The sequence below is a fragment of the Camelus dromedarius genome, chromosome 2, assembly GCF_036321535.1.
Source record: "Camelus dromedarius isolate mCamDro1 chromosome 2, mCamDro1.pat, whole genome shotgun sequence".
NCBI classification, from domain to species: domain Eukaryota; kingdom Metazoa; phylum Chordata; class Mammalia; order Artiodactyla; family Camelidae; genus Camelus; species Camelus dromedarius.
Window position 1 is genome coordinate 95,994,082 of NC_087437.1, and position 27,088 is coordinate 96,021,169.

At 35.6% G+C, this 27,088-nt stretch overlaps 1 long non-coding RNA gene across 2 annotated transcripts in view; it reads left to right on the forward strand.

The window, feature by feature from the left end:
* Positions 1-27,088, forward strand: part of LOC105087774 (uncharacterized) — a 697,491-nt gene that overhangs the window by 566,691 nt on the left and 103,712 nt on the right. For both annotated transcript variants that reach the window (XR_004138757.2, XR_837041.3), the window contains exons 5-6: positions 9,307-9,364; positions 17,237-17,340. This is a non-coding gene — a long non-coding RNA (uncharacterized LOC105087774). The remainder of the gene's footprint in view (positions 1-9,306; positions 9,365-17,236; positions 17,341-27,088) is intronic.

Genomic DNA, 27,088 nt, shown 5'->3' on the forward strand with positions numbered 1-27,088 from the left:
ATTTTGAAAACTAAATTGGTTAAAGTATATCATGGAGGCATTCTGTTACAGCTGGGGAATTTCCCTCCAAGCAACTTCTGTCTTCAGGCAAAAAGCAACAAGCCACATTTATTCTATGCCCATTGCAAATAGCACTTCTAAACCTCTCCACAGCTTTTTTGCAGCTGACTGGTTGTGATAAAGAAAATTCTTTCAGATTGCTTCAGCAGATACCGAAACTGAACGGTGCTAATACAAAAAATTGATCAAAAGCCAGCAACCGAATCTTTGCCGTCTGAAAAACTGTGTAGTCTAAGACATTTGGGAAACCATTTGGAGAACTGAAAAATTGAAAAAAAAAAAAAAGCCCCTCAAATTTATCTGACTTTCTCATTAACCATTAATGCATCCTGAGGTCTTGCTGAAATACAGATTCTGATTCAGGAGGTCCTAGGTGGTGCCTAGGTGCCTGACAAGCCGCTAGGAGAGGTTACAGCAGGTCTGCCCTGCAGCAACACTTGGTCCATGTGGTCCACTTCCCCATGGATTTCCCTACTTCTTTTTCTGTTAAATGTCCTTCCTGCATTTTTGTTGTCATTGTTATCTCTTTCCACAGTTTTGATAGTATTACAAGACATACTCAATTTTATTAATGGAGTTCACAACCTGGTATGGCTCATAACCCAAATATTTATCAAATATTTGTTATACTTAACATGAAGGAAAAAAGACTGGCCTTTACCCTTTTAAAAGGAGGTTTTTGTTGTGGTTGTTTTCAATCTGCTTTTCAAGAATTTCTGGCTTCATTTGGTAAACTATTTTATTTTTCCATCTTTTACTGTGTTAATCACTTTAAGCCAGTTATATTTGGGTTTTTTCCCTATTTTTTTCTATCTTTATTGAAATAAAGTTAAAATATAACTTGGTGTAGGGTTAAGGCATACAACATGATGATCTGATACATGTATATATTATGAAATGATTACTACGATAAGGTTAACACTTCCATCACTCACATAATTACCACTTTGCCTGAGTATGTGTGATAAGAACATTTCAGATCTACACTCTTAGCAACTTTCAAGTACATAATGCAGTATTGTTAACTACACTTACCATTCTCTACATTAAATCCTCAGAATTTATTCATCTTATAACTGGAAAGTTTGTGCCCTTTGACCAACATCTTCCCATTTTCCTCATCCCCCGGCCCCTGCCCATCACTGTTCTATTCTCTGTTTCTGAGTTTATAAGCTAGAGATATTTGAATATGTTCTATGCTCTGTACCCTATCCTGGGAATAAAAGATAAATAAGACCTTTTTATTCTTTTTAATGAGCTTGCTACCCAGCCCAAAAGGCAGAGCCATGTTTGTGAAGCTATGTCTGCTGGGAAGGGGCAGTGAATGTCACAAAATAAGTGACACTTTAACTATGCTTTGATGAAGGATAAGATTTTGCCAGCTGACATTAAAAGTAATGCAACTTAATAATAAACTTAATGAAGTGTAACATTTAATGAGGACCTAACACGGACAAGATACAATGTTGCTCAGGAACAATGTTAGAAGTTAAATTTCTGAAGATATGATTTAATATTCAACATGCTATCTCTCCATGTATAATTATCACCATACCGTTGAAGACAAGGGTTTCGTTGCCATAACTTCTGTTATAGAAACGTTCTCCATACTCACTACCAGTTCTTGAAGATTTCTAGAACACAGGAATTGTAGACCAGAGAAGATGGGTATATTACAGAAAACTTTTAACATTGTTAAGCATTCACTGTGTGGGATTTAATTGAATTGAATAGAAGGTCATGATTTTCTTTGCAGGTACAATCTCTCTTTGACCCCTGAACCACAATGAATGAGGTTTGACAACGCTGAAGCTTCCATGCTGTGAAGGAAGCTCTAGTGTAGGCATTGCAGGTGACAGTTCTAACTGCGCCCAGCCATTGAGCCCTCCCATGTGAGTGACAATGCCTTCGATGGCTGCCCTCCACAGTCATCTCTGTCTCCCCAGCCAAGGCCCCCAGACATATTGGAGACAAGCAGTCTCACTGTGCACTGTCCAAAGTTTGCACTGGCAAAATGCATGAGCTTAAAACAAAAATATTTTTGTTTTACTCCACTAAATTTGAAGTGGTTTGTTGTTATGACTCTTGGCCTCCTGTCTTAATAGGCTTAGGTTTTTAAAGGCATATTTGCTTAAGTCATCATATTCTAGTCATTATAGTCTAGATGGAGTAAGCTAGTATCTGAGGGAACATATTCTTCAACAGACCTAAGGAGATATATTTTCTTTCCTGGTCATTTATCCGTTTTTATAAACCATTACACAGAAATCAGTTTCTATAACATTAGAATTCCTTCTAGTTTTCAAGGACTTTATTTTCTTTGTTCATCTTCAAAATCCCCACAGCTGCATCCTTGACCCCTTCTACCTTTGTGCTTGTTCCCACACAAGTCAGTGTAATGGTTAGAAGAGGTTGAAAGGAGTCTAAGTAAGGATGTGCTTGCTTTCCCTTTTAGGTACATGACATGCCCTCCTCAGACAGTTAGTGTAGAGCAATAACCCTCTGTATTGTCCTCATAGTAAATCACTGACTTATGATGTGTATTTTTTTCTGCTGACTGTAGGAGCAGGTTGACTTACACTCCCCAGCTGGACCCTGGTGCCCAAAAGAGTCATGGGCATCATTTGTCAGAAGGGCCTTGTAGGTCCCTCCCTTAGAGCTGTGTTTCCTCTCCCATCCCCGCACTCTGATGCTGACTCTGTCCATCATCTCAGCTGGGTTCTGGATGTTCAGAAGGTGCTGCTGCCCTAGGAGGACTTTGAGAGGACCCCGTATCCATTGTGCAGGTAGATAAGAGTAGGAAGATGTAAGAAAAGAAGATCTCATGGTAACCATATGGCCTTTGAAACTGTACTGTTAAGATTCATATCTCAGTTTCATAACTTATGTGTTATATGGCCTTGGGCAGGTTAGTCCCATTTTCTGTTCAATGGATATGATGTTATAAGAGTTCCTGTTATGCAGCGTATTGTGATGACTTTTAAATTACACAAAACACGTAAGTGACTGGCACATAGTCTCTGCTTTAAAGCAATGTTTGCTCTCATCAAGGGCCTCCAGTGTAATGGAGGTGGTTCTTTTTTCTCATCTGCACATCCTCTGTTTTATCTCTCCATTCCCCTAAACTTTGATTCTTACCATATTTGGTTTTCTGTTATTTTTTTACATTCTTTTTTTTTTCCATTCTTCATAAAAACTCTGTTGTGTTTGATGACATTTGATTTACAGAAGCAAAGCTTTCTATCCTTTTCTCCAACATAGTGACCAGCTTGCTGGCACTTAATGCAGATGTGGTTATCATAAGTACAAAGACCCAGTTCAAATGAACCCTTATTTTTCTGTGCCCATTGTTAGGGTGAGCTTTAACTTGAAAGATAACCCTGTTGGGTTTCACTGCTTAATTTCTTAAACCAATTACTTCTCTAACCAGGCACAATTATCTTTTGGACACACTGATTTGTTCCCAGGTTCAAAGATATTTTAAAAACAATACCCTTCTTGCGCTCTTCTAAAGTTAACTGTGCTTTAGAACAAAGCTAAGGCTGTGAACAGAATTATATTATGTGACAAGTCTATTTTAATTTCCCGGAAATAACCATGATTTCGCAAGGTTGCTCAATCCCTTGCAGATTGCAAACAAAGCCAAAACCCTGGAATGACTTAGTATAACACCTTTTCTCACCTTCTTCAGCAAGGGCAACTTCAGCTCTGTCACTGCTGGATTCATTTTTCAGGTGGTAGGATATATTTTTCATAAGACAGTGATCTCTATAATTCCTAGTCATATACCAGATTCATATCTTAGAAATCTGCTGAAAATTACTGAAGAAAATCATTCTGAAAATTACTGGTCATAGATTTATCAGGTGTGTGATTAAAACACAAATCAAAGGGAAATTGTTTACTGATGCCCTTTAATAAAGTTACAAACCACAAGCAGTCAGCTATCTTTTGGAAAATAAATAATAATAAAAAAATACATCAAGTTTAGAAATGAATCCTTCATTTGTCTTGTGTGTTAAAGTCATATAATTTTATTTCTATCTAAATTAAAATATTTTATTGTCTCATTTTTCTCCTATACATTTCAAATTAATTTTATTAAGGTGTAATTTACCTATAATAACGTGTATCCATTTTAAGAGTATAGTTCTATAAGTGTTGGCAAATGTGTACAGCTGGGTGATCATCAACACAAACTAGAATATTTCTAGCTTTCTAAAATGTTCCCACATGCTTTTATTGTTAGTCTCTCCCTGACCCACTTCTAGCCCCAGACAAGCCATTAACTGATCTATTTATGTCACGATAGATTAGATTTATTTTTCTAGGAGAATTATATGTATGTTTTATGTCTGGCTTCTATTGCTCAGAATAAGTTTTTGACATTTATTCACATTGTGTATTATCATTAGTTCATTCCTTTCCCTTGCTGAATGGTATTCCTAGTATGAATATAATACCATTTGTTTATCTGTTCATGTGTTGATAGGCATTTATGTTATTTACAATATTTGCTATTAGGAATAATACTGCTATGAATATTCAGTCCAAGTTTCTGTGAAATCATAGGTGTTTCTTTTTTCTGAATAATTACTTAGTAGTGAAATTGTTGGACCTTTTAAGTGTATGTTTAACTTTATAAGAAAATGTGAAAGTATTTTCCAAAGTGGTGGAACCAATGAAAATTCCTGAGAGCAAAGTCTAATAGTTCCATTTTCTCAACACTTCTATTTTTCTTAGATGTTCATGTGAACATATTATGGTATCTAACTTTGCTTTAAATTTGCACTTCCCTGTTAATTAATGTTAGGCATATTTCTATGAATTAATCATCTGTGCATCTTCCTTTGTGAAGTGTTTATTTAAACCTTTTGCCCATTTTAAAATTGTTTTTGTCTTTTTATTATTGATTTGTAGAAGGTTTTTATATTTTATGAATACACATGCTTTGTCAGATATTTGTACTAAAAAGATTCTCTCCTAACCTGTTACTTACTTTTCATTTGTTAATGATGTCTTCGAAGAGCAAAAGTTATTGATTTTAATATAATGTTCAATTGGGTTTTCCTTTTGTAGTTAGTGCTTTTTTTTTGTCCTCTCTAAAAAAATCTTTACCTAACTCAATGTTACACTATATTCTCCCATATTTTCTTTTAGATGTTTTTTGTTTTAGCACTTAATTTTAAGTATGTGAACAATGTCTAGTTATTTTTGCATTTGAAGTGAGATAAGGGTCAAGGATCATATTTTGAAGATGGATATCTAATTGTTCCAATACCATTTGATGAAGATTATTCTTTCCTCCATTGAATTACTCTTGTTAAAAATCAATTGACTGTATATATGTGGGTCAGGGTCTGGACTCTCTATTCTAGTCCACTGATACAGTTGTCTGTACTTGTACCAGTACCTCACTTGTTTTGATTGCTGTAACTTCGTAAGTCTTGCTATCAGGTAGTGTACATCCTCCCGTTTTTATTCCCTTTCAAAATTGTGTTGGACTTTCTGAGTTCTTTGAATTTCCATATGGATTTTAGAAGCAATTTTTGTTTATTTTTACAAAAAAGAAAATCTCTAATCATGCTTTTATTTTGATTAGCATTGTAATACATCTATAAATCAATTTGGAGAAAATTGACATCTTAACATTAAACATTCCAGTCCATTAACATGGTATTTTATCTACATGTTATTTAGACTTCATGTAATTTCTCTCAGCAGTGTTTTATAGTTTCCAGTGTACAAGTCTAACATACATTTTTTTCTGTTTATACTTAAATTTTTTAATTTTAGATATTATTTTAAATAGTATTATGTTTATAATTTTATTCTCCAATTCATTGCTATTATATTAAAACACAATTGTCCTTGTATATTAAACTTGTGTCTTGCCAACTTTGCTAATCTCAAATATTTGTTCAAGTAGCATAGTAGCTATTTTGTAGATATTGTAGAATTTTTCATGTACACAATTATGTCTACTGTAAATAAAGGCAACTATACTTTTTTTTTTCCAAAATGCTTTTTTCTTCTTTTCACTCACTTACTAAACATTCAAGCACAGTGTTGAAGAAAAGTGGTAAAAACAGAATTTTTTTGGCCTTCTTCCCAATCCTAATGGTTAGCAAGTTGAAGGGTAGACAAAAACCATTCAGCCTTTCATCAGTAAGTTTGGTGTTAGCTGTTGATTTTTCATAGATGCCCTTTATCAAGCTGGGGATATGCTAAGAAGTTTTTTTGTTTACTGAAAATGGATGCTAAATTTTTTCAAATGCTTTGGCTTGCATCTATTGAAAAAATTATATGATTTTTCCCCATTATTTTATTAATATCATGTATTACTTTAACACTTGTTGAATGTTAAACCAATCTTGCATTCCCAAGGTAAATCTCACTTGGTCATAATGTGTTAAGAACTTTGCGTTTTGCTGGATTTGCTTTGCTAATATTTTGTGAAGAGTTTTGATTCTGTATTTACGAGGGAAAACTTTTCCTTTCATATGACATCTTTCTTTGGTTTGGTTGTCAGGATAATGCTGACCACATAAAATGAGGTGGGAAGTGCTTCCTCTTATTTCCTGAAATAGCCATGTACACTGAGATCATTTATTCCTTAAATGCTGGATGGAATTCTGTCACCGAGGCCATTTGAACATGAAGTTAGCTTTATGAGAGGGATTTTTAAGTTATGAATTCAATTCCTTTAATAGATTTGGGGCAGCTTAGTTTTTCTGTTTCTTCTTGTCAGTTATAGTAATTTATGGATTTCTTTCTTTCCAGGAATTTGTCCATTTTATCTAATTTATTAAATTAAAAAAATTATCTATTCCTTTACTATCTTTAATGACTTTTAGAACTACGAGATACCCCTTCTTTTATTCCTAGTACTGATGACTTGTATATATTATTTTTTTCTTAATCAGTCTACCCGCAGGTTTATCAGATTACTCATTTAAAAAACCAGGTGTTTAGGGCGGAGGGTATAGCTCAGTGGTAGAGTGCGTGCCTAGTAGGCACGAGGTCCTAGGTTCAATCCCCAGTACCTCTATTTAAATAAACAAACAAACAAATGAAACTAATTACCTCCCCCCTCCAAAAAAAAACATAGTAAAGTTCACAAATCTTAAACATAGTTCTTAAGAAATGTACAAATGAATACACTCATATAACCACCACGCTGGTTCAGGTATATAATATTACCAGCAAACAGAAGCCTCCCTCATCATCTTCTAGTCAATATTTTCCCAAAGTTAACTACTCTTATAACTTCCACCACCCTTAATTGGTTTTGCCTGGTTTGGAATCTCATAAATGGAATCATACAAAATACACTTTTATGTGCCTGGCTTCTTTGGCTCTATTTATTTGCAAGATTCATTCATGTTATCATGAATAGCAGCAGTTCAATTTCCCAAGTTAAAAAAATAAGCAAATGCATAAAAAACAGCCTCTGGGTTTCCTGTCTTTTTATGGACTGTTCTTTACTACCATCTTCTCACTTATTTTTGTGTAAATATCCAGTTACATTCTAAAACTCTGGAGGGTAGAGAATATTTTCTGTGCTTCCCTTACAATAGCTACACAGTCCTGAGCACCTGGTTAATGTTAGTGAAGATTTATTGACCTGACTGGGATGATCAGAATTCTTTAGGATTTTATCACTGAAGTGGAAAGAGAACAAGGCTTGGCATTAAAGACCAATATTGAGTCTCCTCTACTTATTATCTTACTGACTTTGGATAAATCACTTAATTTTTTTGTTTCACTTTCTTTTCCTTAAAGTGGGAATAATATGACTTGCCTTACCCTGTTCCTAGTACAGTGAGAATTCAGTACATATACACAAAAGTACTTTGTCATTAGTAATCCAACAAATTCTTTACAAATATTTTATTAGTAAATGAAGCACTGACTTTTCTGACTCAAATCTTAAAATGTAATGGAATCCCTGGCTGTCATTTTCTGGCAAATCTGCCTGAATCCAACTGGGCAGGTGACGGGAAATGAGCAGGCTGGGCTGAGTCCATCTACAAATACGTCATGACACAATGTAGTGCGATGATGGGGCAGTGTGAAAAGGTGGAAAGAAGTGGAAAGTCCACCATGGGATGTGTATGATGGTTCATAAAATACAATGTTATTATAAAACATTGTCATAGTACCAATTCAAAGCATTCAAAATTTTTATTCATTTTTAAAATTTACGTATAGTAAAACTTAGGCTTTTGGGGGGGGTGGAGCTGGCTTTTGGTTTCATTAATTTTCTCTAATTGTTTACCTAATTTGACATTCTTTTTTTCATTCTTGTCATTTTAAGTTTTATGTTTTTATTTATGCAGGATTAATTTGCTTTCCTTTTATACTTCTTGAGATAGAAGCTTAGAACATTGATATTGGCATTTCCCCCTTCTAATAAAGCATTTACAAATTTATCCTAAGCACTTCTTTAGCTATATCCCACAAATTTTGATATACTATGCTTTTAATACTATTCAGGATAAAATATTTTCTAATCTCTCTTGAGTTCTTATCTTACTAATGAAGTTTACAGAACTGAAATGCTTAATTTCCAAATATATTGGCAATTTTTATATATGTTTTTATAATATATATCTCTAATTTAATATTTTGATGTTATCATAAGTATAATTTTAAGTTTTATTTTCCAGATTTTCATTGCTAGAATATAAAAACCCAGTTGAACTTGATATATTGTTGTTTATTCCAGTGATTTTGCTAAACTGAAATACTTGTTCTAGTAGTCTATGATTCCTATACAGTAAACTACACATACTTCAGATGTACAATTTGATGAATTTTGATAGTTGTATACACCAATGAAACCACCACCACAATCAAGACAGTTACTATTTCCATCACTCCCCAAGAAGTGCAAATTTCAAACTTACATTTCTTAGTATTTTCTGTGTTCGTATCATGTTTTCTGCAAAGAAAGACAGTTTTACTCCATTCTTTCCAGTTTGTATTCCTCTTAGGTGTCATAGAACACATTCGGTATAATTTCCACCTTTTAAAATCTTCCACCCTTTTAAATGTGGTGTGTCTTATGGCCTCATACATATCTATTATGGTGAATATTTCATGCACACTTGAAAAGGACATGTATTTTGTCGTTGCTGAATGGGGTGTTTTCTAAATGTCAATTAGATCATGTTAGGTAATAATGTCCACATCTTCTAGATTCTTTCTGATTTTTTTTTCTGCTTGTTCTGTCAATTACAGAAAGAAGAGAGCTGTAGCCTCCAACTCTAACTGGGGAAGTGTCTGTTTCTCCTTTCAGGTATGTCCAGTTTTACCTCAAGTACTTTTAAGCAGTTCTACCATGCATATACTCTTTAGGATTGTCATGTTTTACATATACACATTTTTTTTAATTGAAGTATAGTTATAGTTAGTTTACAATGTTGCATCAACTTCTGGTGTACAGCATAATGCTTCAGCCATACTTGAACATACATATAAATTAACCTTTTTATTTTTTATAAAATGTCTGCTTATCCCTGATTACACCGCTTTCCCTAAATTTGATTTTGTCTGATATTCACACAGTCAACTCAGCTCTCTTATGTTTTGTATTTGCATGGTTTCATTTTTTTCTATCCTTTTACTCTTAACTTACTATGTGTTTGAATTTAAAGTGTATTTTTCCTTAATGAACACAGATTTATGCTGTTTTTTAATGTCTGAAAAGAGCTGTTTCATACATTTTGCCCTGTTTTCTGTTTGTTTCCATTGGGGTGATATGTCCAGTGCCATTATTTCCTCATGGCAGAATTTCTTCTATACATTTTTGTCCTGTGGTTCGTTGTGTGCGTGGCATTTAGTCTATACGCATTGTCACCTTCATGTTAATGACCACCAGACATACACTTTTCTTATTCTTGGCAATGCCTCTTTACACATTGAATAAAACCATTTGCATTCTGTTTTGTGATTCGAGGTAAAATGACTACTGCCAGTATAGAAATGGCATTTATCATCACAACGCATTTATAAAAACCTCTCGGGACTAAAATACGTATCTATCTACATACTTCAAAATATGAACCATAGTGGGGATGAAAATCTCAGTTCCTCCATCCATGAAATACAAGCAAAGAAAGCAGAGTATTTCTTAAATAAATGACACATACCTCCAACACTGAATTATAAGTTGATGATCAAAAATTGCTGGCACCTAATTCCAAATGAAAAACTAAATAATTAAGTATACACTTAAATGTTAAACATTAATTTCTTTTCATGTCTGATATTCAGATGTACAGAATGAAGTCTCAGTTATATTAATAATTTGGTGGAACTTATATTAAAAAGCTTGTGGTAAAATTTTTATTAAGAGGAGTAATATAATCACATACAATTTATGGCTTAAAATGTTTCATATCACTATAATTGGATGTGTCAAATTTTATTTAAGCCTGATAGTATGGTTTCTGTATTTTATAATTCTTTTTGAACTGAGCTACTAAATTTATTCTATAAAGATTACTTTTTTCCAAATTTGTGCCTTAAACATTACTAAACTATATTTTCTCGATTTTAACAAAAGTTCTTAATGAGTGAATCTCTAAATGTTAGAAAAGTCTACTGATTTGTCATTCCTTTCATCTTTACATATTGATAACATACTCCCTTAATTACCATTTGTGTAGTGTCTACAACATTTTTTTAGTAGAAGTTGATTTCTTTCCACCCTGAGACTGATTTCTAGGTTACTTTACACAACATTGGTTGGCAACACACATAAACGTCCAGGTAGATATAGATCATTATTTTAAATTCAACCTATTATATCCCACCAAACTTTCACTGCATACAGTTATTATTACAAAATTTACCTGTTGTGGATTATCTACTATCATCAACAAAGAGAATGTGATATACAAAAAAAATAGGTAATCATACCTCAATTTCAGCCACAAAGAACAGTTTTTGTATAGAATTTAATGTGGTCTTCATAGAGAGAAATTTAACTGATGAAATAGTCAAGTTCTATGAAACCTAGAATTTCTTACATAAATGTATCTGTATTTTACCTAGCGCCTATAATTTTATGGGAAAATGAACTGGGTGTGTGGAAACAGATCAGAATTGTTGGGTGAAGGGAATTTTTAAGCAATATTTTTTATTTTGAAATATTGTAAGCTAGAGAAAGGCTTAAACATTACTATTATTTTAATAAATATCACCTACAAATTCAAATTTTTTCCATACTCATATTAAATTTTTTACTGAATAAAATTCTGGAGATAAGCTGAATTCTTTTATGTACCCCTAATGAACACCATTCCATTTCCCTCTTCCTCCCAAGAGGTAAACACTCCCTTGACTTGCTATTTGTCATTTCCAAGCATATTTTCTAATACTAGACAACATATACATGTATGAATCAACATGTATATATTCTTTGGGTCATATTTTTAAAGTTCTATAAATAGTATTATACATATTCACAATTCTATAACTTGCTTTTTTTCTTAAGTAGATATTTATGATTTATGTAGCTTTGATTTATTAATTTAACTGCTATATACTATTCCAATTATATGACTCTAAAACAACAGATTCATCAATTCTCCTATTGCTGGACATTCTTGTGATTTCCAGCTTTTCACCATTATAGAAAATGCTAAAATGAACATTCTTGTGAGGCCCTTCTTTCAAGTATATCTGAAAGTGCAGTGCTGAGCGAGGTTATGTCCATTTTCAATATTTCTAAAAATAACCAAAGGAATTATGCAAATTTACAAGACCACTAGCAGTGAAGAAAGGTCAATAGAATATTTTTATAGATTGATTTTAATGGAAATCAAAAATCAAATTAATACTTTAGTCATATTTTGTTTATTATTTACAGGGACTCAAATGACATTTCTATATAAGTATTTCAGTAAATTTAAGTATTTAAGAGTGTTTCAGGAAAACTTTGACATGATCTTATGGTACATGTTATTATAGCACCTGAATCTTAGTTATTAGCAGTTAATTATTGGTCATATGTTCAGAACTCTCCTTGATTCAATAATCATTGTTTAACCATTCAAATAAGGTGTTAGAACCCTTTTCTCCTGGCTATCTTGTTTCTATTTCTTCCATAACAGTCTCAATAATAAACATTTTTCCTGAGACTACTACCCACACTAAAAGTACCCTCATATCACTTTAATTTTTCATGATAACTTCTGAAAGCACCGAGTGGAAAGTTTCATACTGCTGAGCACAACCTGCTGACTTCCCAGTGTCATGCTACATTTCCTTCACACCAGGCTACTCACTTGATTTGTGTTTCTTGTAATCTCAGGTTGCTCCTGTGCCATCTCTCGTCTCCTGAGATGGATGCTGTCTTCTCTTTCCACATCACCTTCCCCATGAATTCCATGTGCAGCAAAAGAAAAAAAAAAAAGATTAGAGGGACCCCTGAGGACTTTATTCCTTATTATGATCCAATCATTTGCTGCAGTGACAAATAATTTATCAATATTATACAGGTCCTCTCCTGATCTGATTGATCAATCATTCCCAACTTAGACATTTTAACTACAAGGGAGATAAATATTGAAAAGATTTGATCTTGCACCAGACATCTGAATGCATTTTCTTGGGTGTATTATTGTCTTAACATTATAATGGCTAAGAAATTGAATACATTATTTATATTAGCATAATTTCAATTCAATACTTTGAAAGAGATTTTAGATTCCTAAATATGTAAGCATGCAAGGACCACTGAAACTCGTTACACCAGCAAGATGACTCACTGTTATCATTCTTTGTGATCCACACACTTGTCTACATTATGTACATTAGTCCACAAAGAATTCACTCAACAAACTTTCATAAGCTGGTGGACTATACCATCATCACATACTGAACAATGTAGCAAGTCATTATGATAATGATCTGATTGAAAAAAAGCGAATAGACATTCTTAAAATGTCTTTTCCACAACTATGTTGTGTGGATGTTTCTTATGTTTCCAGATAAATAATATTTTGTATTTCAGAAAATTAAACTCTTAACCACTATGTAATGCAGTTTATGGTTTTGAGTTGTGCTCTGGAGCCTGATTGCCTGAAAGAAATTTTGTCAATACCTAACAAAACTACATATGGTGCAATTATCTTTTTACCCAGAAACCCCACTTCTAAGAATCTACCCTAAAGGTAAGGCTCAAACAATATGGAAATGAACATATACACATGGTTGTTCATTCCAGCAATGTTTATAGTTACAAAATACTGGGAACTATCTCAAAACTCACATATGGGAGAATGGTTGAGTAAGTTATGGTACAGTCACAGAATGGAGTACAATACAAACGTTCTTTGTGAAATGATGGAGGAAATTTCCATGATATATTGTTAAGTGAGAAAAGCAAATTGCAAAAGAACAGCCTACCCTTCTTGTAAGAAAGAAAGAATGTAAGAAAATACATTTATCTACTTATTTGTGCAGAATAAATGCAGAAAGAACAAAAATAGAAACTCAAGAAATTTGTTACCTATAAGAGTTGGCTGAGAAAGGGATGGAATGCAGGAAATTCTCTCTCTGTCTCTTTCTTATACAGATGCATGTGATAGCATTTGGACATATCCACATAATCCAGGATACTCTCTTCATCTCAAACCCAGAATATAATCATGTTTTGATCTATGTAAGGTCACATTTATAGGTTCCAGAAATTAGGACATGGATACCTTTTGGGGGGCCATTTTTCAGATTCCCATAATATTCATGAGTCCATACCAATGTAAATAATTACATAAATTGAGAAGGGGCAGACTTTCATTAAAGACAAATTCAAATTTTACAAAATATAAAAGAAATGAAGGAAATAGAAAATCACCATAGGCAAACACTACAGTAATAACTGTTGCAGAAAATAAATTCCACTAATATATGCTTACATCAGGGGGCAAAAGTTTGAAGAAAAAGAGATATTTGCATAGTCTCAAAGTATTTCTCTGAAGTATCTGCCTTATCAATTACAAAGTAAAACATAATAATTTTATGTGAGAAACTTAGCAGACACCACTATAACCAAGAGATCAATGACTAGACATACCAACACTACCTGCCCTCAGGATAGATGCCCCAAAAAAGAGACAATAACATTTTTGTGGTATTCTTGCCAAAATGCATAACCTCAATCTAATCATGAGCAAATATCAGACAAACCCAAATTGAAAGACATGCTAAAAAATAACTGGCCAGTCTTTATCCAAATACCAAGGTTATGAAACACAAGGAGTGACTGAAGAACTGTCTCAGATTGGAGGAGACTTAAGAGTCAAAATCAATGCAATGTGAGATCCTAAATTGTTTCCTGGAACATAGGACAATAATAGTGAAAAAACTGGTGAAACTGGAACATGACCTGTAGTTTAGTTAATAGTATTGTACTAATATTAATTTCCTCATTTTGATAATTATATAACGGCTCTGTAATTTTTTAATGTCAGAGGAAAGGTATATGTGAATGCTCTGCACTAACTTTGCAGTATTTCTTTAATTCTAAAATTATTGGAAAATAGCAAGTAAAAAGAATGAAAGGAAAGGAAAAGGAAGAGAAGGGAAGGGAGGAAGGAAGACAGGAAGGAGGAAGGGAGAAAGGACAGAAGGAAGATTAAAAGGAGGGATGGATGGATGGAAGGGAGGAAGGAAGACAATTTCCCTCTTAAGTAAATACATTTCAGTGGGCCCAACTGCTGGACCTAAGACATGCCCAATGGACTCAACTTCTGGCTGGTCAGCCATGTTGATATAGGTTTGCTCTTCAATGTGCTACACTTTAACAAAGGACCCATCATCATCCTACTCATTAAGTAAATAAATGGATGGATGGATGGATGGAAAAATAAACAAATAACAAGCAAGGAAACAAACTGTTCTTGTTGCCAGGCAACGTCTAAAACAGAAATCCTCACTTCTTTGCTGAATCCATTTTATGCCTGAACTGTTGTTTTTAACAAACTCTTATTTGAACATGATTTGAATTATGGGTGAAATGCCCTTAGAGACATTTCTAATTAATTTATAATAATGATCTTATTATTTTATTTTTCTGATTACCAAAGTAATACGTATATGATTTCTTAAATAATTTTTTAAAAGAAATACGTGAATAGAAATGGACTGTCTTTACCAGAGTCAGCCACAAGAAAGGTCAGATGTGTGTTTCTTGCATCTTCTGGTAACCAAAAACCATAATACTACATTTTGCTCCAAAATCTTCCCTGTCTCAAATTGGTCACATCTCAATATTGTCTTGTCAAAGTGTCCTGCTTCAGCCCAGATCACATGTTTCTAATCATGTATTATTGTTACAGTTATTTGGGGAATCTTCCAAGGGACAAGTGGATGTTGACGAGTCCAAACTTGTTCTCCTCACCACACAACAAGCCAGTAAATTGGGAGATGAGGTGTTGGGGCAAGGAATAACAACTTCATTTAGAAAGGCAGCAGATAGAGAAGATGGGAGGAATCATGCCCTGAAGAACCATCTTACCTAAGTCAGAATTCAGGCTCCTTTTATACTAAAAAGGGGAAATGGTTTGTTTGTTGCAAACTTCTTGGTGTTGGAATTCTTTATTCTTATAGTGTCCACATAGTTCAGGTCACAGTATTCCTGTAAACCTCCAACAAGAAAAATGTTATTCTCTGTGTTGCAGCTTTTTACTTCTATATGAATGGTAAAGTTTTATACCCTTGGAGGTCAGAGCCTTCAGAACGGGCTCTCCTGTATATTTCAGGCTACAGGCAAACTTCTTGTACAAAAGGTGCAGAACCAGCAAGACTAAGCCCAGGAAACAGAGCCCAGGGTTAGAGCTAAAGGAACAGATCTAATACGGAGTCAGATTTGTTCTTCCTTATTTCATGGAGGCAGAGGTTTCCTGTGCTAAATTCTGTGTCTCTACTCCTGTATGCCATGGTGCTGTAAGGTGCCATCTACAAGGAACCTTGCTGACTTTCAAGCACATACACTTTCTTCATTGTCACCAACCACCTGCAACTCCTAGACCCTCAGGAAAGAAATGAAGCTTTTGACATAGAGAAAAATCCCCTCACGTTTATCTCTGGGTGTCAACTCACCAGGTGGTAAAAATTGGAGAAATTGTTCTGGACTCTTCAGGTCTCAGACACTGACTGGGTTGTCTTTATGGACTGAAAGGGAAGTAATACTAGGAAAAGATGCAAGACTTTGATACAAAAGATCCATCTAAGTGGCAGTTGCGTTTCCTTGGGGCCCAGGAACCCTATGATGGACACGTGGGCTTTAACTGCATATTCTCCTAGATAGATGCCAGACCAAAGTCTACAGAACCATCTGGTTACTGTCCCTTAATTTGAATGCAATCTTTGAAAATATTTCAATCTACTTTGCGTATTCAAAATCCTTCTGGCTGGTATTCTTTCCAAGAAGCAAAACGACAGAGTTACTGCATCAGTTCAAAGGAACACTCTTTTGTAGTGAGTTAATTTAACAACACTTAAATACTGAATTCTTGTGATGCATAACTTACACCATGATTTCAAGGAACTTGTTTTAAAGTCCTGAGGACTTACAAAATGACCTCCTAAAAAGCATTATAGGAATATAGCCTTTTTTTTTTTCACCAAGGGCAAACTTGGTGAAAGATGTTTTCCAGCATATATTTTAGTGATACACTAAGAGCACATCCTAGGCATCCTCTACTAAAGTGTAAAATGAAATCAGTTTGTTGGAATCTTTTTATAACGTTTTGAAATTAAGTATCTACCTGATCCAGTCAGCTGTAAGCTAGACGCTTTACATTTACTGCCTTGTTTAATTCCATAGTGGTGCTGAATTGTCTGAAGGTTAAAGATTTGTTCAAGGTCATACAGCTAGTCAGAGGCAGAACCAGCTCTTTTACTACAAAATCTCTTCTCTTTCTCTTTCCCTTGCCCACTATCTTCCATCATCACCTACGCTGCGCTCATTGTAGTTGGTATGTTTTTCAAGTAGAAAAATGCAAACAAAAGACAGGTAAATGAGATTATGTCCATGCAAAGAATATCCAGTTTCTCCTTCTTCAGTCCAGTTTCTACAAAAAAACTAGAGTGAACTCTGCGCCATTCCTGAGTGTTGGTCAGTGTTGGCAGTTCCCTAAATCTCTCTCACGCTCTGCAGTCTTCCAGAGTCCAGAGGATGGGATGACAGAAGTTTCTATTGAAATCCAAGTGAGTCCTGTTGGTTGTGGCCTTGCCAATACATACAAGATACAAGCAATGAAGGTAAGCTCATTTCTAAAGTGGATACAAACTGGCCTAATGTTTCATACAGTTAAAAGGAGGTAAAAGCAAAAAACAAAGATCCATGCAAACTTAACCAAGGCATTAATCCTTTTGCTTTCAATGTATAGTAGCATTTCCCAAAAACTATGGATGGGGGGGATTATTGAATATTACACAGTTTGGTCATAATCAGATGCATTTGACTCTGCCTTAGTTTAGTGATATTCAATGCCCTTTTTTTTTAAGGACACCTGTGGTTAACTGCTTCTACCTTATGTTGCTTGGGTACATTTCCTTTAAACACAGGGTTTTATTCTAATAAATGTGCAGGTGGAACAATAAAAAGCCTGATATTGTGGTAAGTAAATACTTCCTGGGGAATAAGCTGTCCCCATCTTTGCAATGAATGTGTGCTTAAACAGAAAACTTCACTCAGTCGGTTTGTGGCATCTGGGTTATGTTAGTTCATTTAATGTGGGCATGCAGTTTACTGTCATGGGGGAGTTTATGCACCATATAACCAAATCATCCCTAAGAGTTATACCATTCCTTAAAATGAAATAAGTATATACAGTGTTTCCTAGCAGATCTTTCTGCGGTACATATAAATTTTCCATTTTGTTAGCCATTTCAAAGTGTGGGAGAAAAACCAGCAGCTGTACTTTTAAGGGTGGGTGCACTTGAAATAAAGAGAAATTTAGATAGAATATGAGGAGAGGGAGCTGAACTAATGATTTAAAATTTATCAGAACATGATAGGAGTCCTCATTAACCACTCTGAGCTATTTGTAATAAATTAACTCGAGTAATTTTTGATTGTGTTATATTTCATCATGTTGCTCTAATTCCTGGCAAATCCATCTTGATTGTTTTGCTCTGCAAAGTGTTTTATTAATGTCCCTTTTAACATTCTCCACATTGCTAGTAGCAGCTTAGACTTATTAAAAATGATTACATTTCTACTTTTAGCTTTTTACAGAAATTTAACATTTGGATTCTAAGATGTCTCTGTCTAAATGTGCAACATTGATACCTTTATCTAATCTATCCCTTGGAGAAAATCAATCAGCTGAATTACATTCCTCTTTACAGGAAAAATGTATTATTAAATTCACGAGACCCCACTGTGTTACAAGAAACCATGTATCATATCCATATCTCTTTGTATAGATATACCATTTACAAGCAAACAAGCAGATAACAGACTGTGTAACTTAGAAAACACTTAATGTCTTTGCCTTACATCTTGTGGAATATGGCGTAATGAGAATGATATTAACCTTAGCACAGAGATTTTAATTCAAATCTCAACTTCACCACTAACAAACTTTGTAATCTTGGACTTTATCTGTTTATTTATTTATTTAATCAATTTAAGCATCAGATTCTTTACCTATGAAAATTATTAAGGTATAATATGCAGGATTGTCTGTAGATTTTAAAATGACAGAAAAATATTCAACACAGTGATTGGATCATAATAGAGATTAAATAAGCCTTATTTCCCGTTTTCTTCCCTTATTCTGGAGTGTTTAACCTACAGGTTTTCCATTGTGAATACATAGTAATGTTTTTACTTGATTTACTAATCAGCTAAATACACACAATTTGGCCAAATTACTTCAAAAAGTTATAAAGGCATTTTTGGAGAATAATTTAGAAAAATGTGATTTTAATTTTTCAAATCAGTTCCCAACATTTAGCCAATAATTACTGTGTATTATCAGGAATTAAATGAAGTAAAAAGAGCAAAATGATATATATACGTGTGTGTGTATATATATATATATATATTATATATAAAAAAACTATTCAACGTATGTAATATTACTTATTGATATAGCTTATTTTTTAATTAAACAAAAAATTTATGCACTTGAGAGTGAAAAAAAATACCACAAGAATTCTTACTGTAGTGTTTTTGTTAGTAGTGAAAACTTGAAAGTTATACACCTACACACACATACAGACATAGAGAAAAAAATGCATAGGAATTATTAGGGAGAGGAGGAAACAAGTTTTTCTCATAATATGTTGAGAATACAATCAATTTTTTGCTCCATTTTTGTTAACAGTTAAAAATGGAAAAACACATAGAAAATACATGTAGAAAATAAGTTAAGTTGCTCTTAATAACTTCTATGTGTGATAAGACCTCAAACCTTTCAATAGTCTGAAACATACTGCTTTATTCTCATTAAGATGTCAATTCATCCAAATATGAACATGAACTAAAAACTGCTCTTAGAATGGGGAGGTGGATTCTGGGGGACTTTCCCTTCTATATTATATGTGTTTCTAATGTTTAGACTTTGTATTGCTTTTGTATTTTAGTATATATTAATATTATCTATAAGAAAAAAAATGATTTTCTGAGTAAAAAGAATTTGAGAGCTTGTCCATTAAGGCAAAATAACCAAGGTAGTTTAACTCTATACCTCTTAGTTAATCTACTTTATAAAGTTGTGGAAATAATTTGAAATAATGCATGGGAAACCACTCTGCAATGCATAGTGCTGTCTCATAATTTGAAATCTGAAGATGGATTTGCTTTGAACTGTTGATAAGATTATCTTGCCCACCTCTAATTCCAGGTGGAAGACAGTACAGCAAATGGCTCTGACAGAGATAAGACACTGCCTTCTTAAGCAGCCAGGTTTAACTCCTTCAGAACACGTTCTCTTTATCAGTCAGAGGAAAAAATTCACACTTCAAAAAGAAAAGCTCCAGTAATCCAAAAAGCTCCTGCATACGATTACATTGCTGGATAAGTCCCACGTAATACTGGCTGTCTGCTTCTTTCTTTGTTTACTCAAATGCATTATTCTCTGTACGTTAGACACTTGCAGATATTCATAGTGATGATCTGGAGGACTGAGGACTGAAGCAAGACAGCCCGGTCCATATAGTTACCTGATTATCATAAAATTATCAAAAAAGCATGGCTAAACCGTGGAGGACTGTGTCAGAGCAGTTTGGCTGATTTACAGTGACTGTTCCCTTCTAGTTTTTCAGCAATGAGCGTGAAAAACTAGGACAGTAGGTGGCAGCTTCCTTAACAGCATTTGGCAGATTGCGGCAGTTAGGACCTAATAAAATAAGTACCATATTAGCTGTACTAATATTTGCTGCCCTTGACCCAAGGAAATTTCCATAATTATTATCGTGTATTTACATCGCCAGATGAAGTCCTGTATTTGCATTGTGGTTTCAAATGCATACTGATTGTGATTTGATTAGCCATTAGCATACCAAATATGGAATAGCGAGGCTTTGGAAAGGTTGGAGGCTAGATTTCACTGTCCTCACACTGTGGTGATTCATACCTTTTTCTAAAAAAATGTACTCATGGTGGCCTCCAGTGTGTACTCGTTTCAGTTTTTCCTTCCCATAAATGACCCTCTAGGTCTAGACAATAAGGTGTCTCACATCCAATTTCAAAGAGCAGTGCTAAAACTTTTCTATGTATCTATAAGTTGTCTGTATTTGGGATAAATCTCAATTATGATCAGAAAATCAATTATAACTTTCTTAGGAGAGTGAAATTTGAGATTGTTTCTCTTTTTTTAAATTTTATTTATTTATTTACTTTCTTTTGGTGGGGGGAGGAAATTAGGTTGATTTGTTGATTTATTTATTTTTAGAGGAGGTACTGGGGACTGAACCCAGGACCTTGTACATGCCAAGCATGCACCCTACTGCTTGATCTACACTCTACCCACCTGACATTCCTTTCTAAACCTAGTAATGTATAGATCCATAGTATCTTATAAGTTGCTCTCCAGCTTTAGTTTAAGGAACTGGTAGATATTAAAAACACGCTATTTTGGAAAAATTTGAGAACAAATAAAAACTTGGAAGTTATTAAAATGAAATTATAGTTTTTAATTAAATTTGGTACAGCAGAAAATTTTCGAATGTTTTGACTTTAGAGAGCTTACTGTCCAGTAGGGAGGTGCCATCTGAAAAATATTGATAATAGAAATAGCTAGAATTTATTGCAGACTTACAAGTTCACTACTGTTACTACTACTATAATATCAATACTAATACTAATCAATACTAATAAATGTACTACTACTATGATATCACTAGTAATACAAAAATCTCAGAATGTTTACTGTTTGCTAGGCATCATTCAAGACATTCTGAACATCATCTTTTTTAACCTGTCCACAAGCCCATGAGGTTACCTGCTCTTAACATGGAAGAGGAAACTGAAACTTAGAGATGTTACTTAAGCTAGAAAATGGAAAGATTTGTCTGGTTTGAAGTGTCTAATGAGCAGCAACTTACAGAATTCTAAACAATATATATATAATACAAGGACAAAATACATTCTGCAAGAGTATTTAAGCCAAGGATGTTAATGCCAAAATGGCAGGCAGCTTTACTTGTTCGTTCACTGATGTCCACCAAGTTCCCAGAACTAAATCTTGTAAATAAAAGGTGCTCAATAAAGATATGTGGAATTGAACTGTATCCCAGGGAAATAAGTTTTCATTCTTTAGGCGTAGCGGTTAGGATAGGAGTTGGGAAAGGACGCAGAAGAAATTATCTGAAGAAAGTTTTGAAGGCCTCACTGGCATTAAAGTGTCAATTTTCCTCTTGTCTAATCTCCCACCCATGGCAGCCCTCCTGATTGTAAGGACCATTCAAGCCCTCTTGGAACACTCCTCAGGTTAAGAGAATCTCCAAAACCACTTTATGAGTGTAGTCATGTTTAGGTCGGCAGGCTTAGATTCAGAGTAAGAACATGTCACATATGAGAAACCATGAAGGTCAGTGTTCATGAACTTGAAGGGCTAAGTGGCTGTGCTTGTGGCTGGTAGAAGTTAAATGACAAGAGTAGAGGAGGTTGTGGGACTGTGAAGTGATCGAATTATGTCTCAGAACCATACACTTCGCGAGAGGCAAAGCAGAGAGTGAAAATGCAGTTCTGGTGTTGAAATCACTGAGGAAAGAAGAAGGTCTGGGTAGCTCAGTAAATGACTGTATTAAAAGACAGCAAGGAGCCTTGTGAATGTGAACTGAAGAAAAGAGGGTGGAATGACTGTGTTCTGCCCACTTGCAGGGGGGAAGGAATGTACAAATGCTTTCCATATGGATGCCTGGGGAGCACATTAGACAGTCAAATGTGGTCTGTTTTGGGGGAAAGACAAAGAAATAGAAGTGATATGTAAGAAAAAGTCTGAGAATAAATTCCTTGAGTATATACTGATTAAGTGTCAATACTGTGCCAGTCCCCTTAGCGGGCACTAGGAGTGTAGAAAGGTTTCCATTCTCAAAATAATAAGCATTCCAAAGGGACCAGTTAAGAGGCAAATAAAAAACCAGATACAAATCCAAGGAGTTCAATGATAGCAGGCCTGTGCTAGTCTGTGATCAAGTAGGAAGACGATGTTGGGGAAGGACGAGTCATCTAAATCAGGAAGAGGAAGCAAGCGTTTTGGGAAGTACAATGGGATGGGATGGACAGCTTGCAATACCGAATGAAAGCATAGGATTTAAAAAACGTAAGAAAAATTTATCCTAAGCAAAGATTAGTCAGGCTAATTATGATATTTGCGCCTGCTAGGTATAATCAGAAAATTACTAATTAGCGAATACCCAGAAAAGCACAGGTATTCAACCATAACTTAATATGATTTGGGGAAAGTTTATCACCCTGGAACAATTTAATTTCTCTACAACAGTCATGCCTAAGAAAGAGCAAAAAATTTAATACATCTGGATTTTAGTAAGGCCTCGGATACAGATTCATATGCCATTTGTCACCAAGAAACTCGGAATATTTTGTAAGGTCAATGTGTAACTTTAGGAAAGTGCATTCCTGTAGGTGATGATGAATGATTCTGTGACAACCTAGGCTCACGTATCGAGAGCTGTCCCACTGTGGTCAGTTCTAAGGCCCAGTGCTTTTTATACATTTTATTAATGATTTGGAAGATAGCCTCACCCTCAGCTTAATGAGCACACTGTCTGTTCCCATCCTGGAAGACTGCCAACACTATCAGGCACAAAAATGGAATTCAAATGTCCCTGGTTAATTGGGAACTGCTCCGTCAAAAGTGTGAATTAAACCATAGGGACACACCCTCTATATTTGGGGGCTGAACACTAGCTACTGGAATATAAGCATTAACACATAGCGTAGCCCCAGGAGACAATAACTAAAGACAAGGGAACTCCTTTATTGACCACTATGAATTACAGCAGAAGTCCAGTCCAGGCACCCACAATGCCTACTGTGTCTTAACTGGAGCATGGCTTTTCTCTCATTATAAAGAAGGATTTTATAAAAAAGGTTAATTGATAAAATAAGATCATTAATATGTCAGGTATTTTTTATTCTGAATAAATTCTTCATATCCCCTTTGCAAAGAGTAAGGATTCTAGCAATATTTGTTAAATGAATGAATGACTTGAAAAAAGAAACTTAAGAGACAACACATTATGACTGAAGTAAAGTTCACTCATTCCTGTTAATTTATTCATTTAAATGGCACTTACTGTTCTTTTATTATTTTCCAGATATGTATTAGGCACTGAGAATACAGTAATGAGTGAGTCACTGAGCCTGCTCAGAAGGAGCAAACAGCCCAGTAAAAAAAAATGAAAATCAGTATGTACAGTGATATGTAGCAAATACTGTAAGAGATGTATGCCAGAGCATTATAGGACAACAGAGAAAAAGAAACTATCTAAGCCAAGGCGGCGATGGTGATCTGGCTGGGTAAAATTTGTATAATTAATGATTTGAATTGAAGTTTCAATTGAAACTTGAAGGAGAAGTTATTCCTAACTCTGGTATGTATGTGTGTTTGTATGAATGAGTGCACGTGTGTGTGTGTGTGTGTGAGAGTGTTGGGGGCGGGGAGAGGAGACTTTTCTTTCCACAGAGGAAACAGAATTGGCAGACACATGAAGGATTTTGCTAGGGGATTTACAGACAATCCCTTCTCTCTCGTTCGAAATGATAACACTCAAGACAAGATGGCTTAAATAAAATCAAATGGAATTTAACTTAGGCGTAAGAATTTTTGTCGGTGTTTTAACATTGGAATGGAGTATTCACACAATACTGATATTTGTTCCTAGAGGTCATTAAAATGGAATTTTGAAAGTCTGTTTTTTTTTTTGAATGAAAGAGTGTTTTATTTCTATAGTGCTTTATTTACAGTTTTCAGAAGGTTCATACACATGATTTTATGTAATCCCATAACAATCTTTTTTTATTCCCCTACTGTTATATTATCCCTCCCCACTTTCCTCTCCCCAATCTATCTTTAGGATGTCAGCTTGATTGCAAAGTAAGAGATACCAGGCTTTGTCCCCCCACAAATGACAATAATGAGACAGCTACCTATAAACAAAAATAGCCCTGGGAGGGCTCAAGGGTCCAACTGAGAACCTACAGCAAAACCATGGAGTAGAAAATGAAGAGTATCCACACAGAAAGGATCAGCAGAGAAATCAGCTCAGTGGAAGTGTCTGGAGATGGCTGGGAACAACATCAGCCATGTGGTGGCATCATCCCGGTCCCCAGCAGCCTCCTGCGTGGAGGACCCAGAAGCCTTTGCCGCTGGGAGCCTCTGGGGTCCCCACAGCACATGCAGACACCCCATGACTTCCACAGCAGAGGGCTCCGCTCTCTTTGTCAGCACTGGCCCTGGACACCTGCTCTGTAGGAGACACTGCATGCTGGCAGCCTTTGCACCTGGCGTAGCCAACAGCCACAGCCGCCGTAGCCTCACCAGAGAGGGGCTGCTGCTGGGCTGCCCCCAGAAGGAGCTGCTGTTGTGTTGACCGAAGGCCAGGACTACGGCGCCCTCTCACCCCACACACGCCCAAGGCCCCAGACCTGCAGCTGCTCCACGGAGGGCCGCACTTCAGACCCCAGCTCCACGTGTTCCTGTGCTCCAGGTTTTAGCCCTGAGGCCGTTCTGCACACATCCACACTCTAAACCCAGTGCCACAGCTGCTCCATGCACACCCCAAGCTCCAGGAGCAACAGCACTGTGGTGGAGCCAGCATCCTGGGCCCCAGGGCTCCTGCCGCCCCATGCAGGCCTGTGCTCCGGACCCTGGGCCCGTGGCAGCTCGGTGCGAGCCTGTCTCACACCTCGGTGCTGCTTTGGGCCAGCTGGTGCCCTGGACCCCTGAGCTACTGTCACTCTTAACACTTGGGCTTCAAAACCTAGTTTCATGGCTGTTCCACAGGGGTATGCAGATCCAATACCAGTGCCACCACCACCACCACAAGGGTGCCCACAGGCTGGTTCTGGCACCAGGAGGGAACTCCTTGACCACATCCTTCATGGGAGAAAAAGAAATCAGGTGGTCCCCAACAACCCTCACCACTGCTGCAGATACCCTCAGGCTTGGTCACTGAGGGTCCCTGAAACCTTCACCAACGCTGACCTCAGCTGATAAAGCTAAACAAGGCTGCTGTTGGGCTTTCACAGGAGCTGGAACTAGCACACCGCCTGCCACGCCTACCCCCACCAGCCAGCACCCTTACCTTCACCCACAGGAGAAGCCTTTCTCCCTGAAAACTTGTCCATAAAGTCTAGAAGAGGTGACTCTTCCGGCAAATGCACAGATATCAACCCAAGTCTACAACATGACACCACCAAAGGAACTCAGTAATTTTCCAGTGGCCAACTCCAAGGAGATGGAGATCTAGACATTGCTGAACAGAGCTTGCGAAGTAATTGTTTTGAGGAGGCTCAGCGATCTAAAAAGAAACACAGACAACTCAACAAAATCAGGAAAAAAATGAACAAAATAAGTTTAAAAGAAGAATTTTTCTTATTAAAAAAAGAACCAAACAGTAATTCTGGAGCTGAATACAATGAATAAAATAAAAACACAATAGAGAGCATCAAAAGCAGACATGATTAAGCAGAAGAAGGAATCTGAGAACTCAGACAGCTTATTTGAAATCATGCAGTCAGCAGAGGAAAAAAAACAATGAAAAAGAGTGAAGACAGCTTATGGGAATTATGGGACATCATCAGATGAAACAGTAGTCATACTTTACAAGTCCCAGAAGAAGAGAGAGGCAAAGGGTAGAAAACTTATTTAAAGAAATGTGGCTAAAATCTCCCAGTTCTGGGAGAGATATGGACATTCCTAGGTCCAATGCAGATTCAGCCCAAAGAAGACTTCACTGAGACACATTATAATAAAACTGCCAAAAATCAAAGACAAAAATCATTTAGAAAGCAGTAAGGGAAACAAAAACATAAAAAGAAACACCCATAAGGCTATTGGCATATATCTCAGCAGCAACATTGCAGGCCAGGAGAGAGTGTGATGATACATTCAAAGAGCTGAAAGAAAAAACCCTGCCAATCAAAAATACTTTACTCAGCAATGCTTTACAAAACAATGCTAAAGGAAGTTCCTCACACTGAAATGAAAGGACACTAATTCAATCATGTGAAAACATGAAGGTAGAAAATTCACCTTGAGTTCCTTGTGTATCAAATAGCTATTGAATGTGATTTTTATGATTTTAATATAAGTGAATCTGAACTAGCATATGGACTAAGTTTCTTTCAGCTTAAAAGACTGGGCTTTAAATGTAGAGGAAAATGATCACTTGTAAAATATGTTTTTGGTTTTGAAAAACTTCCAAATGTTTAAGAAGTAGTTTTCGAATTAACCATATCCATATGCATGTAGGTTTTCTCATCCTCACCATTGAAGGATGGTAACTAGAAGAAATGAATAAATTTCTG